The sequence below is a fragment of the Syngnathus scovelli genome, chromosome 20 (genome assembly GCF_024217435.2).
Source record: "Syngnathus scovelli strain Florida chromosome 20, RoL_Ssco_1.2, whole genome shotgun sequence".
Classification (NCBI taxonomy): domain Eukaryota; kingdom Metazoa; phylum Chordata; class Actinopteri; order Syngnathiformes; family Syngnathidae; genus Syngnathus; species Syngnathus scovelli.
In genome coordinates, this window is record NC_090866.1 from 149,790 (window position 1) to 166,285 (window position 16,496).

The 16,496-nt window shown below is 52.3% G+C and overlaps 6 non-coding genes and 3 pseudogenes across 6 annotated transcripts; all 9 read right to left on the reverse strand.

Annotated features, from left to right (window-relative positions):
* Positions 1-603: 603 nt before the first annotated feature.
* LOC125990743 (5S ribosomal RNA) lies at positions 604-722 on the reverse strand. Its single transcript, XR_007489071.1, has one exon. It is a non-coding gene; the product is annotated as a 5S ribosomal RNA (ribosomal RNA).
* A 2,353-nt stretch (positions 723-3,075) lies between these two features.
* LOC125990753 (5S ribosomal RNA) lies at positions 3,076-3,194 on the reverse strand. The gene has a single exon (XR_007489081.1). It is a non-coding gene; the product is annotated as a 5S ribosomal RNA (ribosomal RNA).
* An 834-nt stretch (positions 3,195-4,028) lies between these two features.
* On the reverse strand, positions 4,029-4,147 carry LOC125990769 (5S ribosomal RNA; annotated as a pseudogene).
* Positions 4,148-5,019: 872 nt separating this feature from the next.
* On the reverse strand, positions 5,020-5,138 carry LOC125990744 (5S ribosomal RNA). The gene has a single exon (XR_007489072.1). It is a non-coding gene; the product is annotated as a 5S ribosomal RNA (ribosomal RNA).
* A 2,353-nt stretch (positions 5,139-7,491) lies between these two features.
* Positions 7,492-7,610, reverse strand: LOC125990755 (5S ribosomal RNA). Its single transcript, XR_007489082.1, has one exon. It is a non-coding gene; the product is annotated as a 5S ribosomal RNA (ribosomal RNA).
* An 833-nt stretch (positions 7,611-8,443) lies between these two features.
* LOC125990771 (5S ribosomal RNA) lies at positions 8,444-8,562 on the reverse strand (annotated as a pseudogene).
* Positions 8,563-9,433: 871 nt separating this feature from the next.
* LOC125990745 (5S ribosomal RNA) lies at positions 9,434-9,552 on the reverse strand. Its single transcript, XR_007489073.1, has one exon. It is a non-coding gene; the product is annotated as a 5S ribosomal RNA (ribosomal RNA).
* Positions 9,553-11,591: 2,039 nt separating this feature from the next.
* On the reverse strand, positions 11,592-11,710 carry LOC125990772 (5S ribosomal RNA; annotated as a pseudogene).
* Positions 11,711-12,582: 872 nt separating this feature from the next.
* LOC125990737 (5S ribosomal RNA) lies at positions 12,583-12,701 on the reverse strand. The gene has a single exon (XR_007489066.1). It is a non-coding gene; the product is annotated as a 5S ribosomal RNA (ribosomal RNA).
* Between the last annotated feature and the right edge of the window lie 3,795 nt (positions 12,702-16,496).

Sequence of the window (16,496 nt, forward strand, 5' to 3'; positions counted from 1 at the left end):
ATTGACAGCTTTTTATGCGGTAGCACGAATTTGCCGTTGCGACCTGCATTTTGCTGAATCAAAATAAATGCCTTGAAAAGTTTAAAAACACTTCATGGAAGTCACTTCACTGGTTTCTTTTATATCAAACAAATTGTTTTAGGTTATTCACCTGACATGTTTCGGCGGTTTCTTCCGCCTTCATCAGAGTGTCACAGATGTGATGGTGACGCGTCTTTATCAGCTGATGGATCAACATGTCAGGTGAATAACCTAAAACAATTTGTTTGATATAAAAGAAACCAGTGAAGTGATTAAATAAGGAAAAACAAAATGAACTTAGTACAATTACTTCATGGAAGTGTTGTGTTGGGTTCTTTTACAAGTCAAGCCTGCTGCTTTGAGTTCACAGGGAGCCATGCTCACTGTACATAGTCTGCTCTCTAGCGGTAAAAAATTTAACTACAATGCTGTGGATGTCACCACATAATATAGCTTTCAAACTCGTGTTATAGTTTCAATGTCGGAGTTTAAATTAGGCTTGCTGTTTCCGGATGCCATTCGTGATGGGTGTTGTAAAAAATAGCTTCTTAAACGATTGAAGTGCACATAAGAAAAAGAAAAAGCTTAAAGCACCTGGTATTCCCAGGCGGTCTCCCATCCAAGTACTAACCAGGCCCGACCCTGCTTAGCTTCCGAGATCGGACGAGATCGGGCGTTCTCAGGGTAGTATGGCCGTAAGCCGCGAGGTGACCCAACATTTTGCATTTTATAGACACAATCGCCCCTGAAACTAGCGAGCGAGCCAATGAAGCCTTCAAAACTGCTTCGGCACATGGAGACCAAGCATCCTGCATTAAAAGACAAACCTTAACCACTTCGGGTTTCATTGTCTCCGATTACGCCTGGATGGGACCGGCTCGTTTCTGAGAAACAAGCTCGGTGCTCCCAATAATTCAACGTAATGGTGACTTTTATTTGTATGTGGTTAATATTTGTTTTTATGCCAGTCGTATCATTTTATTTAATCGTATTTACCGTATTTGCCGGTGTACAGGTCGACTCGGTGTATAAGTCGACCCCCTAAAATTCGACGGAAATTTACGATTTTATGATATATCCTTTGTATAAGTCGAGCTCAATTGTTGCATTATATTAAACTTCAAAATTCAATATGCGAAATTTATTGACGAAATGTGTTCAAATTCTGGGAGGCCGTGCGCATGCTGCTGTTTATAAGCACCGCGGAGGAGATCGCGGCCGGCGAGCTCGCGCACGCCGCCCGGCACCAACGGGAGGCCGGAAATAGCTCCAAGCCGAGCGGATCGGCACTTTATAAGCACCGCGGAGGAGATCGCAGCGCCTCATTCGACTTCCAGCGGCCGGCGAGCTCGCGCACCCGCCCGGCACATCCGGGAGGCCGTGCGCACGAGCCAAGTGGCCGAAAATAGCCCCCGCCGAGCGGATCGGCTGTTTATAAGCACCGCGGAGGTGGTCGCGGCGCCTCATTCGACTTCCAGCGGCCGGCGAGCTCGCGCACCCGCCCGGCACATCCGGGAGGCCGTGCGCACGAGCCAAGTGGCCGAAAATAGCCCCCGCCGAGCGGATCGGCTGTTTATAAGCACCGCGGAGGTGGTCGCGGCGCCTCATTCGACTTCCAGCGGCCGGCGAGCTCGCGCACCCGCCCGGCACATCCGGGAGGCCGTGCGCACGAGCCAAGTGGCCGAAAATAGCCCCCGCCGAGCGGATCGGCTGTTTATAAGCACCGCGGAGGTGGTCGCGGCGCCTCATTCGACTTCCAGCGGCCGGCGAGCCCGCTCACCCGCCCGGCACATCCGGGAGGCCGTGCGCACGAGCCAAGTGGCCGAAAATAGCCCCCGCCGAGCGGATCGGCTGTTTATAAGCACCGCGGAGGTGGTCGCGGCGCCTCATTCGACTTCCAGCGGCCGGCGAGCTCGCGCACCCGCCCGGCACATCCGGGAGGCCGTGCGCACCAGCCAAGTGGCTGAAAATAGCCCCCGCCGAGCGGATCGGCTGTTTATAAGCACCGCGGAGGTGGTCGCGGCGCCTCATTCGACTTCCAGCGGCCGGCGAGCTCGCGCACCCGCCCGGCACATCCGGGAGGCCGTGCGCACGAGCCAAGTGGCCGAAAATAGCCCCCGCCGAGCGGATCGGCTGTTTATAAGCACCGCGGAGGTGGTCGCGGCGCCTCATTCGACTTCCAGCGGCCGGCGAGATCGCGCACCCGCCCGGCACATCCGGGAGGCCGTGCGCACGAGCCAAGTGGCCGAAAATAGCCCCCGCCGAGCGGATCGGCGGTTTATAAACACCGCGGAGGTGGTCGCGGCGCCTCATTCGACTTCCAGCGGGCCGCGCACTCGCGCACGCCGCCCGGTTCAAATTTTCTAAGTGCAACGCACAATGAGATGCATGAGAAACGGCCTTGGTTACCATCACATTTGAAGCGATGAATACGAAGTTAAATTTTATGACTCGGTGTATAAGTCGAGGTCGATTTTTTTCGGTCGATTTTGGATCGAAAAAGGTCGACCAATACACCGGCAAATACGGTATATATACTTATTATAAATGTAGTATTTATTTATATTGATTTATTGTTTATTTATATATATAAAGGCAGGTCCGCAAAAATATTTCTGACGCGTAGCCGGTCCGTGGCGCAAGAAAGGTTGGGGACCACTAGTCTAAAAGAATCTGGCCGTAACTGGAATAGGGTTCTACGCGAATGCCCAACGGAAAAGTGAAGTGCACAAAACCTGCATTTGGCTGTATCAAAATAGATGTCATGAAAAAGGTAAAAACACTACATGGAAGCGCAATGTGTTGTGCTGGGTTCTTTTACAAGTAAAGACTGCTGCTTTGAGTTCCCAGGGAGCCATGCTCTTTATTCACTGTACATAGAGGTTTTGAACTCGTGTTGTAGTTTCAGTGTCGGAGTTCAAACTAGGCTTGCAGTTTCCGAATGCCATTCGTGATGGGTGTTGTAAAAAGGTCTTGGCTTAAACGACTGAAGTGCACATAAGAAGAAAAAAAAAAAAAAAAAAAGAGCTTGAAGTGCACATAAGAAAAAGAAAAAGCTTACAGCACCTGGTATTCCCAGGCAGTCTCCCATCCAAGTACTAACCAGGCCCGACCCTGCTTAGCTTCCGAGATAAGACGAGATCAGGCGTTCTCAGGGTAGTATGGCCGTAAGCCGTGAGGTGACCCAACATTTTGCATTTTATAGACACAATCGCCCCTGAAACTAGCGAGCAAGCCAATGAAGCCTTCAAAACTGCTTCGGCACATGGAGACCAAGCATCCTGCATTAAAAGACAAACCTTAACCACTTCGGGTTTCATTGTCTCCGATTACGCCTGGATGGGACCGGCTCGTTTCTGAGAAACAAGCTCGGTGCTCCCAATAATTCAACGTAATGGTGACTTTTATTTTTATGTGGTTTATATTTGTTTTTATGCCAGTCGTATCATTTTATTTAATCCTATTTATATATATTTATTATAAATGTAGTATTTATTTATATAGATTTATTGTTTATTTATATATATAAAGGCAGGTCCGCAAAAATATTTCTGACGCGTAGCCGGTCCGTGGCGCAAGAAAGTTTGGGGACCACTAGTCTAAAAGAATCTGGCCGTAACTGGAATAGGGTTCTACGCGAATATCCAACGGAAAAGTGAAGTGCACAAAACCTGTATCAAAATAAATGTCATGAAAAAGGTAAAAACACTACATGGAAGCGCAATGTGTTGTGCTGGGTTCTTTTACAAGTAAAGACTGCTGCTTTGAGTTCACAGGGAGCCATGCTCTTTATTCACTGTACATAGTCTGCCCTCTAGCGGTAAAAACGTGAACTGCAATGCTATGGCTGTCGCCACACAATGTAGGTTTTAAACTCGTGTTGTAGTTTCAGTGTCGGAGTTCAAACTAGGCTTGCAGTTTCCGAATGCCATTCGTGATGGGTGCTGTAAAAAGTTCTTGGCTTAAACGATTGAAGTGCACATAAGAAAAAAAAAAAAAAAAAAAAAAGCTTACGGTAACTGGTATTCCCAGGCGGTCTCCCATCCAAGTACTAACCAGGCCCGACCCTGCTTAGCCTCCGAGATCGGACGAGAGCGGGCGCTCTCAGGGTAGTATTGCCGTAAGCCGTGAGACCGCTCAGAATTTTTCATTTTATAGACACAATCGCCCCTGAAACCATGCCAAGCAGCGGCGGGACTTGATGGCTGTGGTAAAAGTTTCCTTTCACAATTGACGTGGGAAAAAAAAAAAAAAAAAGGCTTTCAGCACCTGGTATTCCCGGACGGTCACCCTTCCCTTTTGTTTTTTTTTTTGTTTTTTTTACAACCAGGGCCGAAACAGGCTTTCTTCCAAGGCTTTTGGTGTTTTCTGGAAACATGGCTATCATGAAAAGTTATTGACAGCTTTTTATGCGGTAGCACGAATTTGCCGTTGCGACCTGCATTTTGCTGAATCAAAATAAATGCCTTGAAAAGTTTAAAAACACTTCATGGAAGTCACTTCACTGGTTTCTTTTATATCAAACAAATTGTTTTAGGTTATTCACCTGACATGTTTCGGCGGTTTCTTCCGCCTTCATCAGAGTGTCACAGATGTGATGGTGACGCGTCTTTATCAGCTGATGGATCAACATGTCAGGTGAATAACCTAAAACAATTTGTTTGATATAAAAGAAACCAGTGAAGTGATTAAATAAGGAAAAACAAAATGAACTTAGTACAATTACTTCATGGAAGTGTTGTGTTGGGTTCTTTTACAAGTCAAGCCTGCTGCTTTGAGTTCACAGGGAGCCATGCTCACTGTACATAGTCTGCTCTCTAGCGGTAAAAAATTTAACTACAATGCTGTGGATGTCACCACATAATATAGCTTTCAAACTCGTGTTATAGTTTCAATGTCGGAGTTTAAATTAGGCTTGCTGTTTCCGGATGCCATTCGTGATGGGTGTTGTAAAAAATAGCTTCTTAAACGATTGAAGTGCACATAAGAAAAAGAAAAAGCTTAAAGCACCTGGTATTCCCAGGCGGTCTCCCATCCAAGTACTAACCAGGCCCGACCCTGCTTAGCTTCCGAGATCGGACGAGATCGGGCGTTCTCAGGGTAGTATGGCCGTAAGCCGCGAGGTGACCCAACATTTTGCATTTTATAGACACAATCGCCCCTGAAACTAGCGAGCGAGCCAATGAAGCCTTCAAAACTGCTTCGGCACATGGAGACCAAGCATCCTGCATTAAAAGACAAACCTTAACCACTTCGGGTTTCATTGTCTCCGATTACGCCTGGATGGGACCGGCTCGTTTCTGAGAAACAAGCTCGGTGCTCCCAATAATTCAACGTAATGGTGACTTTTATTTGTATGTGGTTAATATTTGTTTTTATGCCAGTCGTATCATTTTATTTAATCGTATTTACCGTATTTGCCGGTGTACAGGTCGACTCGGTGTATAAGTCGACCCCCTAAAATTCGACGGAAATTTACGATTTTATGATATATCCTTTGTATAAGTCGAGCTCAATTGTTGCATTATATTAAACTTCAAAATTCAATATGCGAAATTTATTGACGAAATGTGTTCAAATTCTGGGAGGCCGTGCGCATGCTGCTGTTTATAAGCACCGCGGAGGAGATCGCGGCCGGCGAGCTCGCGCACGCCGCCCGGCACCAACGGGAGGCCGGAAATAGCTCCAAGCCGAGCGGATCGGCACTTTATAAGCACCGCGGAGGAGATCGCAGCGCCTCATTCGACTTCCAGCGGCCGGCGAGCTCGCGCACCCGCCCGGCACATCCGGGAGGCCGTGCGCACGAGCCAAGTGGCCGAAAATAGCCCCCGCCGAGCGGATCGGCTGTTTATAAGCACCGCGGAGGTGGTCGCGGCGCCTCATTCGACTTCCGGCGGGCGGCGAGCTCGCGCACCCGCCCGGCACATCCGGGAGGCCGTGCGCACGAGCCAAGTGGCCGAAAATAGCCCCCGCCGAGCGGATCGGCTGTTTATAAGCACCGCGGATGTGGTCGCGGCGCCTCATTCGACTTCCAGCGGCCGGCGAGCTCGCGCACCCGCCCGGCACATCCGGGAGGCCGTGCGCACGAGCCAAGTGGCCGAAAATAGCCCCCGCCGAGCGGATCGGCTGTTTATAAGCACCGCGGAGGTGGTCGCGGCGCCTCATTCGACTTCCAGCGGCCGGCGAGCTCGCGCACCCGCCCGGCACATCCGGGAGGCCGTGCGCACGAGCCAAGTGGCCGAAAATAGCCCCCGCCGAGCGGATCGGCTGTTTATAAGCACCGCGGAGGTGGTTGCGGCGCCTCATTCGACTTCCGGCGGGCGGCGAGCTCGCGCACCCGCCCGGCACATCCGGGAGGCCGTGCGCACGAGCCAAGTGGCCGAAAATAGCCCCCGCCGAGCGGATCGGCTGTTTGTAAGCACCGCGGAGGTGGTCGCGGCGCCTCATTCGACTTCCGGCGGCCGGCGAGCTCGCGCACCCGCCCGGCACATCCGGGAGGCCGTGCGCACGAGCCAAGTGGCCGAAAATAGCCCCCGCCGAGCGGATCGGCTGTTTATAAGCACCGCGGAGGTGGTCGCGGCGCCTCATTCGACTTCCAGCGGCCGGCGAGCTCGCGCACCCGCCCGGCACATCCGGGAGGCCGTGCGCACGAGCCAAGTGGCCGAAAATAGCCCCCGCCGAGCGGATCGGCTGTTTATAAGCACCGCGGAGGTGGTCGCGGCGCCTCATTCGACTTCCAGCGGGCCGCGCACTCGCGCACGCCGCCCGGTTCAAATTTTCTAAGTGCAACGCACAATGAGATGCATGAGAAACGGCCTTGGTTACCATCACATTTGAAGCGATGAATACGAAGTTAAATTTTATGACTCGGTGTATAAGTCGAGGTCGATTTTTTTCGGTCGATTTTGGATCGAAAAAGGTCGACCAATACACCGGCAAATACGGTATATATACTTATTATAAATGTAGTATTTATTTATATTGATTTATTGTTTATTTATATATATAAAGGCAGGTCCGCAAAAATATTTCTGACGCGTAGCCGGTCCGTGGCGCAAGAAAGGTTGGGAACCACTAGTCTAAAAGAATCTGGCCGTAACTGGAATAGGGTTCTACGCGAATGCCCAACGGAAAAGTGAAGTGCACAAAACCTGCATTTGGCTGTATCAAAATAAATGTCATGAAAAAGGTAAAAACACTACATGGAAGCGCAATGTGTTGTGCTGGGTTCTTTTACAAGTAAAGACTGCTGCTTTGAGTTCACAGGGAGCCATGCTCTTTATTCACTGTACATAGAGGTTTTGAACTCGTGTTGTAGTTTCAGTGTCGGAGTTCAAACTAGGCTTGCAGTTTCCGAATGCCATTCGTGATGGGTGTTGTAAAAAGGTCTTGGCTTAAACGACTGAAGTGCACATAAGAAGAAAAAAAAAAAAAAAAAAAGAGCTTGAAGTGCACATAAGAAAAAGAAAAAGCTTACAGCACCTGGTATTCCCAGGCAGTCTCCCATCCAAGTACTAACCAGGCCCGACCCTGCTTAGCTTCCGAGATAAGACGAGATCAGGCGTTCTCAGGGTAGTATGGCCGTAAGCCGTGAGGTGACCCAACATTTTGCATTTTATAGACACAATCGCCCCTGAAACTAGCGAGCAAGCCAATGAAGCCTTCAAAACTGCTTCGGCACATGGAGACCAAGCATCCTGCATTAAAAGACAAACCTTAACCACTTCGGGTTTCATTGTCTCCGATTACGCCTGGATGGGACCGGCTCGTTTCTGAGAAACAAGCTCGGTGCTCCCAATAATTCAACGTAATGGTGACTTTTATTTTTATGTGGTTTATATTTGTTTTTATGCCAGTCGTATCATTTTATTTAATCCTATTTATATATATTTATTATAAATGTAGTATTTATTTATATAGATTTATTGTTTATTTATATATATAAAGGCAGGTCCGCAAAAATATTTCTGACGCGTAGCCGGTCCGTGGCGCAAGAAAGTTTGGGGACCACTAGTCTAAAAGAATCTGGCCGTAACTGGAATAGGGTTCTACGCGAATGCCCAACGGAAAAGTGAAGTGCACAAAACCTGTATCAAAATAAATGTCATGAAAAAGGTAAAAACACTACATGGAAGCGCAATGTGTTGTGCTGGGTTCTTTTACAAGTAAAGACTGCTGCTTTGAGTTCACAGGGAGCCATGCTCTTTATTCACTGTACATAGTCTGCCCTCTAGCGGTAAAAACGTGAACTGCAATGCTATGGCTGTCGCCACACAATGTAGGTTTTAAACTCGTGTTGTAGTTTCAGTGTCGGAGTTCAAACTAGGCTTGCAGTTTCCGAATGCCATTCGTGATGGGTGCTGTAAAAAGTTCTTGGCTTAAACGATTGAAGTGCACATAAGAAAAAAAAAAAAAAAAAAAAAGCTTACGGTAACTGGTATTCCCAGGCGGTCTCCCATCCAAGTACTAACCAGGCCCGACCCTGCTTAGCCTCCGAGATCGGACGAGAGCGGGCGCTCTCAGGGTAGTATTGCCGTAAGCCGTGAGACCGCTCAGAATTTTTCATTTTATAGACACAATCGCCCCTGAAACCATGCCAAGCAGCGGCGGGACTTGATGGCTGTGGTAAAAGTTTCCTTTCACAATTGACGTGGGAAAAAAAAAAAAAAAAGGCTTTCAGCACCTGGTATTCCCGGACGGTCACCCTTCCCTTTTGTTTTTTTTTTTGTTTTTTTTACAACCAGGGCCGAAACAGGCTTTCTTCCAAGGCTTTTGGTGTTTTCTGGAAACATGGCTATCATGAAAAGTTATTGACAGCTTTTTATGCGGTAGCACGAATTTGCCGTTGCGACCTGCATTTTGCTGAATCAAAATAAATGCCTTGAAAAGTTTAAAAACACTTCATGGAAGTCACTTCACTGGTTTCTTTTATATCAAACAAATTGTTTTAGGTTATTCACCTGACATGTTTCGGCGGTTTCTTCCGCCTTCATCAGAGTGTCACAGATGTGATGGTGACGCGTCTTTATCAGCTGATGGATCAACATGTCAGGTGAATAACCTAAAACAATTTGTTTGATATAAAAGAAACCAGTGAAGTGATTAAATAAGGAAAAACAAAATGAACTTAGTACAATTACTTCATGGAAGTGTTGTGTTGGGTTCTTTTACAAGTCAAGCCTGCTGCTTTGAGTTCACAGGGAGCCATGCTCACTGTACATAGTCTGCTCTCTAGCGGTAAAAAAATTAACTACAATGCTGTGGATGTCACCACATAATATAGCTTTCAAACTCGTGTTATAGTTTCAATGTCGGAGTTTAAATTAGGCTTGCTGTTTCCGGATGCCATTCGTGATGGGTGTTGTAAAAAATAGCTTCTTAAACGATTGAAGTGCATATAAGAAAAAGAAAAAGCTTAAAGCACCTGGTATTCCCAGGCGGTCTCCCATCCAAGTACTAACCAGGCCCGACCCTGCTTAGCTTCCGAGATCGGACGAGATCGGGCGTTCTCAGGGTAGTATGGCCGTAAGCCGCGAGGTGACCCAACATTTTGCATTTTATAGACACAATCGCCCCTGAAACTAGCGAGCGAGCCAATGAAGCCTTCAAAACTGCTTCGGCACATGGAGACCAAGCATCCTGCATTAAAAGACAAACCTTAACCACTTCGGGTTTCATTGTCTCCGATTACGCCTGGATGGGACCGGCTCGTTTCTGAGAAACAAGCTCGGTGCTCCCAATAATTCAACGTAATGGTGACTTTTATTTGTATGTGGTTAATATTTGTTTTTATGCCAGTCGTATCATTTTATTTAATCGTATTTACCGTATTTGCCGGTGTACAGGTCGACTCGGTGTATAAGTCGACCCCCTAAAATTCGACGGAAATTTACGATTTTATGATATATCCTTTGTATAAGTCGAGCTCAATTGTTGCATTATATTAAACTTCAAAATTCAATATGCGAAATTTATTGACGAAATGTGTTCAAATTCTGGGAGGCCGTGCGCATGCTGCTGTTTATAAGCACCGCGGAGGAGATCGCGGCCGGCGAGCTCGCGCACGCCGCCCGGCACCAACGGGAGGCCGGAAATAGCTCCAAGCCGAGCGGATCGGCACTTTATAAGCACCGCGGAGGAGATCGCAGCGCCTCATTGGACTTCCAGCGGCCGGCGAGCTCGCGCACCCGCCCGGCACATCCGGGAGGCCGTGCGCACGAGCCAAGTGGCCGAAAATAGCCCCCGCCGAGCGGATCGGCTGTTTATAAGCACCGCGGAGGTGGTCGCGGCGCCTCATTCGACTTCCAGCGGCCGGCGAGCTCGCGCACCCGCCCGGCACATCCGGGAGGCCGTGCGCACGAGCCAAGTGGCCGAAAATAGCCCCCGCCGAGCGGATCGGCTGTTTATAAGCACCGCGGAGGTGGTCGCGGCGCCTCATTCGACTTCCAGCGGCCGGCGAGCTCGCGCACCCGCCCGGCACATCCGGGAGGCCGTGCGCACGAGCCAAGTGGCCGAAAATAGCCCCCGCCGAGCGGATCGGCTGTTTATAAGCACCGCGGATGTGGTCGCGGCGCCTCATTCGACTTCCAGCGGCCGGCGAGCTCGCGCACCCGCCCGGCACATCCGGGAGGCCGTGCGCACGAGCCAAGTGGCCGAAAATAGCCCCCGCCGAGCGGATCGGCTGTTTATAAGCACCGCGGAGGTGGTCGCGGCGCCTCATTCGACTTCCAGCGGCCGGCGAGCTCGCGCACCCGCCCGGCACATCCGGGAGGCCGTGCGCACGAGCCAAGTGGCCGAAAATAGCCCCCGCCGAGCGGATCGGCTGTTTATAAGCACCGCGGAGGTGGTCGCGGCGCCTCATTCGACTTCCAGCGGGCCGCGCACTCGCGCACGCCGCCCGGTTCAAATTTTCTAAGTGCAACGCACAATGAGATGCATGAGAAACGGCCTTGGTTACCATCACATTTGAAGCGATGAATACGAAGTTAAATTTTATGACTCGGTGTATAAGTCGAGGTCGATTTTTTTCGGTCGATTTTGGATCGAAAAAGGTCGACCAATACACCGGCAAATACGGTATATATACTTATTATAAATGTAGTATTTATTTATATTGATTTATTGTTTATTTATATATATAAAGGCAGGTCCGCAAAAATATTTCTGACGCGTAGCCGGTCCGTGGCGCAAGAAAGGTTGGGAACCACTAGTCTAAAAGAATCTGGCCGTAACTGGAATAGGGTTCTACGCGAATGCCCAACGGAAAAGTGAAGTGCACAAAACCTGCATTTGGCTGTATCAAAATAAATGTCATGAAAAAGGTAAAAACACTACATGGAAGCGCAATGTGTTGTGCTGGGTTCTTTTACAAGTAAAGACTGCTGCTTTGAGTTCACAGGGAGCCATGCTCTTTATTCACTGTACATAGAGGTTTTGAACTCGTGTTGTAGTTTCAGTGTCGGAGTTCAAACTAGGCTTGCAGTTTCCGAATGCCATTCGTGATGGGTGCTGTAAAAAGTTCTTGGCTTAAACGATTGAAGTGCACATAAGAAAAAAAAAAAAAAAAAAAAAGCTTACGGTAACTGGTATTCCCAGGCGGTCTCCCATCCAAGTACTAACCAGGCCCGACCCTGCTTAGCCTCCGAGATCGGACGAGAGCGGGCGCTCTCAGGGTAGTATTGCCGTAAGCCGTGAGACCGCTCAGAATTTTTCATTTTATAGACACAATCGCCCCTGAAACCATGCCAAGCAGCGGCGGGACTTGATGGCTGTGGTAAAAGTTTCCTTTCACAATTGACGTGGGAAAAAAAAAAAAAAAAGGCTTTCAGCACCTGGTATTCCCGGACGGTCACCCTTCCCTTTTGTTTTTTTTTTTTGTTTTTTTTACAACCAGGGCCGAAACAGGCTTTCTTCCAAGGCTTTTGGTGTTTTCTGGAAACATGGCTATCATGAAAAGTTATTGACAGCTTTTTATGCGGTAGCACGAATTTGCCGTTGCGACCTGCATTTTGCTGAATCAAAATAAATGCCTTGAAAAGTTTAAAAACACTTCATGGAAGTCACTTCACTGGTTTCTTTTATATCAAACAAATTGTTTTAGGTTATTCACCTGACATGTTTCGGCGGTTTCTTCCGCCTTCATCAGAGTGTCACAGATGTGATGGTGACGCGTCTTTATCAGCTGATGGATCAACATGTCAGGTGAATAACCTAAAACAATTTGTTTGATATAAAAGAAACCAGTGAAGTGATTAAATAAGGAAAAACAAAATGAACTTAGTACAATTACTTCATGGAAGTGTTGTGTTGGGTTCTTTTACAAGTCAAGCCTGCTGCTTTGAGTTCACAGGGAGCCATGCTCACTGTACATAGTCTGCTCTCTAGCGGTAAAAAATTTAACTACAATGCTGTGGATGTCACCACATAATATAGCTTTCAAACTCGTGTTATAGTTTCAATGTCGGAGTTTAAATTAGGCTTGCTGTTTCCGGATGCCATTCGTGATGGGTGTTGTAAAAAATAGCTTCTTAAACGATTGAAGTGCACATAAGAAAAAGAAAAAGCTTACAGCACCTGGTATTCCCAGGCGGTCTCCCATCCAAGTACTAACCAGGCCCGACCCTGCTTAGCTTCCGAGATCGGACGAGATCGGGCGTTCTCAGGGTAGTATGGCCGTAAGCCGTGAGGTGACCCAACATTTTGCATTTTATAGACACAATCGCCCCTGAAACTAGCGAGCGAGCCAATGAAGCCTTCAAAACTGCTTCGGCACATGGAGACCAAGCATCCTGCATTAAAAGACAAACCTTAACCACTTCGGGTTTCATTGTCTCCGATTACGCCTGGATGGGACCGGCTCGTTTCTGAGAAACAAGCTCGGTGCTCCCAATAATTCAACGTAATGGTGACTTTTATTTTTATGTGGTTTATATTTGTTTTTATGCCAGTCGTATCATTTTATTTAATCGTATTTACCGTATTTGCCGGTGTACAGGTCGACTCGGTGTATAAGTCGACCCCCTAAAATTCGACGGAAATTTACGATTTTATGATATATCCTTTGTATAAGTCGAGCTCAATTGTTGCATTATATTAAACTTCAAAATTCAATATGCGAAATTTATTGACGAAATGTGTTCAAATTCTGGGAGGCCGTGCGCATGCTGCTGTTTATAAGCACCGCGGAGGAGATCGCGGCCGGCGAGCTCGCGCACGCCGCCCGGCACCAACGGGAGGCCGGAAATAGCTCCAAGCCGAGCGGATCGGCACTTTATAAGCACCGCGGAGGAGATCGCGGCGCCTCATTCGACTTCCAGCCGCCGGCGAGCTCGCGCACCCGCCCGGCACATCCGGGAGGCCGTGCGCACGAGCCAAGTGGCCGAAAATAGCCCCCGCCGAGCGGATCGGCTGTTTATAAGCACCGCGGAGGTGGTCGCGGCGCCTCATTCGACTTCCAGCGGCCGGCGAGCTCGCGCACCCGCCCGGCACATCCGGGAGGCCGTGCGCACGAGCCAAGTGGCCGAAAATAGCCCCCGCCGAGCGGATCGGCTGTTTATAAGCACCGCGGAGGTGGTCGCGGCGCCTCATTCGACTTCCAGCGGCCGGCGAGCTCGCGCACCCGCCCGGCACATCCGGGAGGCCGTGCGCACGAGCCAAGTGGCCGAAAATAGCCCCCGCCGAGCGGATCGGCTGTTTATAAGCACCGCGGAGGTGGTCGCGGCGCCTCATTCGAATTCCGGCGGCCGGCGAGCTCGCGCACCCGCCCGGCACATCCGGGAGGCCGTGCGCACGAGCCAAGTGGCCGAAAATAGCACCCGCCGAGCGGATCGGCTGTTTATAAGCACCGCGGAGGTGGTCGCGGCGCCTCATTCGACTTCCGGCGGGCGGCGAGCTCGCGCACCCGCCCGGCACATCCGGGAGGCCGTGCGCACGAGCCAAGTGGCCGAAAATAGCCCCCGCCGAGCGGATCGGCTGTTTATAAGCACCGCGGAGGTGGTCGCGGCGCCTCATTCGACTTCAAGCGGCCGGCGAGCTCGCGCACCCGCCCGGCACATCCGGGAGGCCGTGCGCACGAGCCAAGTGGCCGAAAATAGCCCCCGCCGAGCGGATCGGCAGTTTATAAGCACCGCGGAGGTGGTCGCGGCGCCTCATTCGACTTCCGGCGGGCGGCGAGCTCGCGCACCCGCCCGGCACATCCGGGAGGCCGTGCGCACGAGCCAAGTGGCCGAAAATAGCCCCCGCCGAGCGGATCGGCTGTTTATAAGCACCGCGGAGGTGGTCGCGGCGCCTCATTCGACTTCAAGCGGCCGGCGAGCTCGCGCACCCGCCCGGCACATCCGGGAGGCCGTGCGCACGAGCCAAGTGGCCGAAAATAGCCCCCGCCGAGCGGATCGGCAGTTTATAAGCACCGCGGAGGTGGTCGCGGCGCCTCATTCGACTTCCAGCGGCCGGCGAGCTCGCGCACCCGCCCGGCACATCCGGGAGGCCGTGCGCACGAGCCAAGTGGCCGAAAATAGCCCCCGCCGAGCGGATCGGCTGTTTATAAGCACCGCGGAGGTGGTCGCGGCGCCTCATTCGACTTCCAGCGGCCGGCGAGATCGCGCACCCGCCCGGCACATCCGGGAGGCCGTGCGCACGAGCCAAGTGGCCGAAAATAGCCCCCGCCGAGCGAATCGGCTGTTTATAAGCACCGCGGAGGTGGTCGCGGCGCCTCATTCGACTTCCAGCGGCCGGCGAGCTCGCGCACCCGCCCGGCACATCCGGGAGGCCGTGCGCACGAGCCAAGTGGCCGAAAATAGCCCCCGCCGAGCGGATCGGCTGTTTATAAGCACCGCGGTGGTGGTCGCGGCGCCTCATTCGACTTAAAGCGGCCGGCGAGCTCGCGCACCCGCCCGGCACATCCGGGAGGCCGTGCGCACGAGCCAAGTGGCCGAAAATAGCCCCCGCCGAGCGGATCGGCTGTTTATAAGCACCGCGGAGGTGGTCGCGGCGCCTCATTCGACTTCCAGCGGCCGGCGAGCTCGCGCACCCGCCCGGCACATCCGGGAGGCCGTGCGCACGAGCCAAGTGGCCGAAAATAGCCCCCGCCGAGCGGATCGGCTGTTTATAAGCACCGCGGAGGTGGTCGCGGCGCCTCATTCGACTTCCGGCGGGCGGCGAGCTCGCGCACCCGCCCGGCACATCCGGGAGGCCGTGCGCACGAGCCAAGTGGCCGAAAATAGCCCCCGCCGAGCGGATCGGCTGTTTATAAGCACCGCGGAGGTGGTCGCGGCGCCTCATTCGACTTCCAGCGGCCGGCGAGCTCGCGCACCCGCCGAGCTCGCGCACCCGCCCGGCACATCCGGGAGGCCGTGCGCACGAGCCAAGTGGCCGAAAATAGCCCCCGCCGAGCGGATCGGCTGTTTATAAGCACCGCGGAGGTGGTCGCGGCGCCTCATTCGACTTCCAGCGGCCGGCGAGCTCGCGCACCCGCCCGGCACATCCGGGAGGCCGTGCGCACGAGCCAAGTGGCCGAAAATAGCCCCCGCCGAGCGGATCGGCTGTTTATAAGCACCGCGGAGGTGGTCGCGGCGCCTCATTCGACTTCCGGCGGGCGGCGAGCTCGCGCACCCGCCCGGCACATCCGGGAGGCCGTGCGCACGAGCCAAGTGGCCGAAAATAGCCCCCGCCGAGCGGATCGGCTGTTTATAAGCACCGCGGAGGTGGTCGGGGCGCCTCATTCGACTTCCAGCGGCCGGCGAGCTCGCGCACCCGCCCGGCACATCCGGGAGGCCGTGCGCACGAGCCAAGTGGCCGAAAATAGCCCCCGCCGAGCGGATCGGCTGTTTATAAGCACCGCGGAGGTGGTCGCGGCGCCTCATTCGACTTCCAGCGGCCGGCGAGCTCGCGCACCCGCCCGGCACATCCGGGAGGCCGTGCGCACGAGCCAAGTGGCCGAAAATAGCCCCTGCCGAGCGGATCGGCTGTTTATAAGCACCGCGGAGGTGGTCGCGGCGCCTCATTCGACTTCCAGCGGCCGGCGAGCTCGCGCACCCGCCCGGCACATCCGGGAGGCCGTGCGCACGAGCCAAGTGGCCGAAAATAGCCCCCGCCGAGCGGATCGGCTGTTTATAAGCACCGCGGAGGTGGTCGCGGCGCCTCATTCGACTTCCGGCGGGCGGCGAGCTCGCGCACCCGCCCGGCACATCCGGGAGGCCGTGCGCACGAGCCAAGTGGCCGAAAATAGCCCCCGCCGAGCGGATCGGCTGTTTATAAGCACTGCGGAGGTGGTCGCGGCGCCTCATTCGACTTCCGGCGGGCGGCGAGCTCGCGCACCCGCCCGGCACATCCGGGAGGCCGTGCGCACGTGAAGTGAATTTTGAACTTTATGCGTATCTGTATGTTGCACTAGACTAGATGATCCACTAGTAGCAGTAAGACTATCAAACTATATTTGCTGTACAGAGAAGCTTTAGTTTCAGTAGTGTATAAGTACT